We start from the raw sequence: 4,593 nt of genomic DNA, 5'->3' as shown, positions 1-4,593 counted from the left end.
TTTTTCTCTCTTTCTGTATCTACTTCTTCTATTTCTGTACTCTTGCAAATATTGATTAACTTAAAATTGAACAGGCTTAGAGTTTGTGAAGCTGAGTGGGCCAAGTTAATGCTTTGAGAAGTTTTGTTGTTGTTGTTGTTGTTGTTGTTGATTGAATGCTATATTAAAACGTTTGCCAAAGTTTCTCTGATTTTCTAAATTTCCCAGTAAAAGCTGGTTTGTTGTTTAGAGCTCCTGAGAAACTCTTGATAATATTGCTTCAGTACATCCAAATCAGAGGACACAGATTATTGTCATTCCTTTTAAATGTCTCCATTAGAGAGTTAAATGTCTCCTTGGTGCCACAGGGTCACACTGGCCCCTTGTTTCCATGGGGCCCTGCAGTGTCACACTGGTGGTGTCATATTGGATCCTTGGTTCCAGGAGGCCCAGATGTGTCACGCTGGCCTCTTGTTTCCATGGGGCTCCATAGTGTCACAATGGTCCCTTGCTTCCATGAGGCCTTGCAGGGTCACAGGGGTCTCCTTGGTGCCGCAGGGTCACAATGGACCCTTGGTTCCATGGGCACTCACAGTGTCAGAAGGGTCTCCTTGGCTCCATGGGGCCCTGCAGAGCCCCTTGATTCAACGAGGCCTCAAAGTGTCAGAATGGCCTCCAGGATTCCAATGGGCCCCACAATGTCACCATGGACCTTTGGTTCCGTGGGGTCCCACACTGTTCCATGAATCCTTAGTTCCATGGGCCCTGTAGCTCCTTGGTTCCATGGTGCCACACAGTGTGACAACTGCCCCTTGGCCTGCCAACACTCCATAGTGTCACAATGGCCCCTCGGTTCAATGGGGCCTTGTGGTGTCACAATGGCTCAGTGAGGCCTTTAGTGTCACAAGAGTGTCCCTGATTCCATGAGTGTTGGAACCCTGGATGCTGAGAATGTTAAACTTGCTGTGCTGAAAAGCACAGACTTGCAAGAGAACACTGCATTTGACCTGAGGCTGTGGAGAAGGCTTCCAAAATTGATTAATAGCACTGGGGTTACAGGTGCATAGTTGGTTAGAGGTGTATACTACCACAGGATGGAAAACAGAGCTTGGGTTTTGGAACACAGTAATAAATATGAAGCAATATGGAAGTTTTAGGGTGGAGACAGGTTCTTCTCATTTACCTTCTTCTTACCTCCTTCTTCATGGGTTTGGGTGATATTTTGTGATTGGAGAGAAAAGTCTGCACTGCTGGCTTCGAGGGATCAGTTATTGGGTTAAAAGGGAAAATAATTTAGGTGTCATTTCTTGATTGGATAGTTTTAAAAGACCTCTTAACAAGAGATATTTGGTCATTTTATGACTTGCTAATGAAAGACTGCAGAACTCACAGTTGTGAGGTTGCAACACTGATGAGAAACAAGAAGCACCTGAGTCTGAACACGAACTATTGTCTCAAGTATCTTCAATCCTGACCAGGACACAGGTAGAAAAAACAAGCAGAGCACCCACACCTAAGGCCTGGCAGTGTGACAACAGACCATTGGTTTCACTGAGCCCCACAGTGTCACGATGGTCCCCTTGGCCCCATGAGGCTCTGCAGTTCCACAGAGGCCCTTTGGTTTCACAAGGCCTCAAAATGTAGAAATGGTCTCCATGCTTCCATGAGGCCCTGCTGGGTCACAATGGACCTTTGGTTCCAGGATGCCCCAGAGTGACACAATGGTGACACAATGGTTCCATTGGACCCTTCATCCCACGGAGACCCACAGTGTTCACTGCAGTCCCCTTGGTTCTATGAGGCCCTGCCATGCTCTTTGGCCCCTTGGTTCCAGTGGGTCCCAAAGTGTCAGAACAGTCTCCATGGTTCCATGAGGCCCCACAAAGTCACTGTGCTCCCCTTGGTTCCACAGGGCCCCACAGTGTCACAATGGACTCTTGGCTCCATGAGGTGCCATGCTGTGTCACAATGGCTCATGGTTCCATGAGGCCACACAGTTTAACAATGGTCCCTTGGTTCCATGAGGCTTTGCTGTGTCACAATGGACTTGGGGTTCCATGAGCTTTCCTACTGCCAAAAACAGTCTCCCTGGTTCCACAGTGTCACCATGGTCCCGTTGTTCCATGAGGTTCCATGGCAGAACCTTGGTTCCATGGCCACCTTGGTTCCGTGTGACCTTGCAGTGTCACCATGGACCTGTGGTTCCACGAGGCCTTGCTGTGTCAGGATGGCCCCTTGGTTCCAAGAGGTTTCTCAGGGTCACAATGGTCTCCTTGGATCCGTGGTGTCACAATGGGCCATTGGTTCAATGTGGCCCCAGTGTGCCAAAATGGATTTTGGCTCCATGGGGTTCCTCTGTGTCACCATCGACCCTTCGTTCCATGAGTTTGCACAGAGTCACAGCTGACTCCTGGGTTCTGTGAGGCCCCGTGGTCACCAAATCTCTGAAATATCAGAACAAGACTCCTTAACACTAATTTGCTATTTAAGAGGGGATCATTTATTCAGGCCTTGGGTCTAGTGAGGGATAACTCCTAACCTCATGTGGACACATAACTCTACCAGTGTGTTGCTTATACACAGTCACTAAATGTGTATTACAATTTACCCATTGCCATAAAACCCACCCCAAGTTCACAGGTTCAGTCCTTGCTTTTTCTATCACTGCATTCTTGAGCCAGATGTCTTCTACACTTCCAACTGTCCCTGCTGGAAAAGCAGCTCCTGCAGGCCTTGTTCCTGTGTTAAAAGTTCCCAGGAATGGTAAAAATGGAATTAACCCTTTTGGTATCAGCCCAAGGCTTTGTGTGGCCGGGCAGGGGCAGCAGGAGGCAGAGCTGCCAGCAAAGGAAGGGCCAGCGAGGTGGGGCAGCCGGGGGTGACGACAGCCTGCAGGGACAGAGGCGCAGGGCAGGGACACCGTGGGACAGCCTGGGCTGCAGAGGGCTCAGGGATGTGCAGCAGCTGCAAGGCCCTGACAGAGCCAACCTGTGCAGCCCTTTGGCCATGGCTGCTGGCCCTGGGCCTGAGGCCACGAGGGGACAAGTGACCCTTGCAGCCCTGGGGCCTCAGTGCCTCCTTGTCCCTGCTCAGCAGCCTGGCAGGGGCCGCCCCATGGTCCTGCCCTTGGCGCTGCACATCCCCACATGCCAGTGCCCATCCCGGGAAGAGCCCTGAGCAATGAAGGAGGGACAGGATCTGCCTTGCCAGGGGCTGGGGCTCTGGCCTGGGCCCTTTGCATTCCTGAAACACATCGAGGTTTGCTCAGCACCAGAGACACCTTTCCCTTGATTGTCCCCAGCTGTCATCAGTGTCTCCAGTGTTCTTCTCTGACTGGAATCTGGGGACACTTTCTCAGTCCTGTCTCTCAGTGGGGCCCATTAAAACTTCAAGAAACTTTGGAGTTTTAATTTAACTTTGAGTTCTTGAGAAGTTTTTTGAAGACACTCTCAGGGACTGAGTGTGATGCAAACAACACCAAAGCCCTGAGAGGGTCAATAAAGTTTTCCTATTCCAGTTGTGGAGAAAGATTTCAAAGTGCTTGTAAGAAATACACATTCCCGTTTTAAAGGGTGTATTTTATTACATTTCTCTTTAGATCAGAGGCGATTGCAGCATTCTGTGATTGATTTTGAGCCAGGGTCTCCCCACAGGAGCTCTGGCCTGCTCAGAGAAGTGTGCCCTGAGCTCTGGCCCAGCGTGGACAACCTTGCTCCACATTGCCCCAGCCCATCCTGTCTGTCCTCACTCACCTGGGACCTGCTGTGCCTGCAGAGCTGGCTGCACCCAGCCTAAGAGGGGCTTTCCCTTTTTCTATGTTTGGAGCAATCTAAAACCCCTGAGTTTCCCCATGAAAACAGACACCCTCCTCAGGTGTGTGCCAGCCCAAGGTGCCACCAAAACCATCCAGACCGGCCCTGGGCCAGCTGTGAGGGTGGATCATCAGCCCCAGCTGCACTGGGCACTGCAAGGGGCTGTGGCCATGGGCACTGCACTGACCCCACTGCTGGGTTTGGCTGCCACGGCAGCCCTGAGAAATTAAACTGTCCTTGGAAACACTGGGGAGGACTGGGACATACTGGGGAACACTGGGAATGCTGTGGGGTACACTCGGACATACTGGGAGTGAAACTGTTGGGGTCTGGGACAGCCTGGGAACATGAGGAACACTGAGGGGGAATCTGGGTGGGCTGGGATGGACTATGGGGGTACACTGGGACACACTGGGAGTGAAACCGGGAGTGAAACTAGGGGATACTGGGACAAACTAGGGACATTGTGGGGAAGACTGGGCAACACTGGGGCATACTGTGGGTGACATTGGGAGGAACTGGGAGGGCCTGGGAATGAACTCAGGTGTATTGGGAGGGACTGGGCTGTACTGGGAGGGATTGGAGGGGTACTGGGGCTGCACTGGGCTGTACTGGGGATGAACTGGGCTGTACTGGGAGGGTCTTGAAGGGTTGAATGGGCTGTTCCCGCCCCTGCCGCCTCCCATTGGCTGAGGCTCCCGCCCATCATCACTGCCTCCATCCAATCAGCGACAGGCATCATGGCTTTGGGGGCGGTGCCTGAAGTCAGCGCCATCTTTTCTTTTGCCTACATCTCCCATCA

Source organism: Lonchura striata, unplaced genomic scaffold (assembly GCF_046129695.1).
Source record: "Lonchura striata isolate bLonStr1 unplaced genomic scaffold, bLonStr1.mat Scaffold_123, whole genome shotgun sequence".
Lineage (NCBI taxonomy): Eukaryota > Metazoa > Chordata > Aves > Passeriformes > Estrildidae > Lonchura > Lonchura striata.
This window is presented reverse-complemented; position numbering follows the sequence as displayed.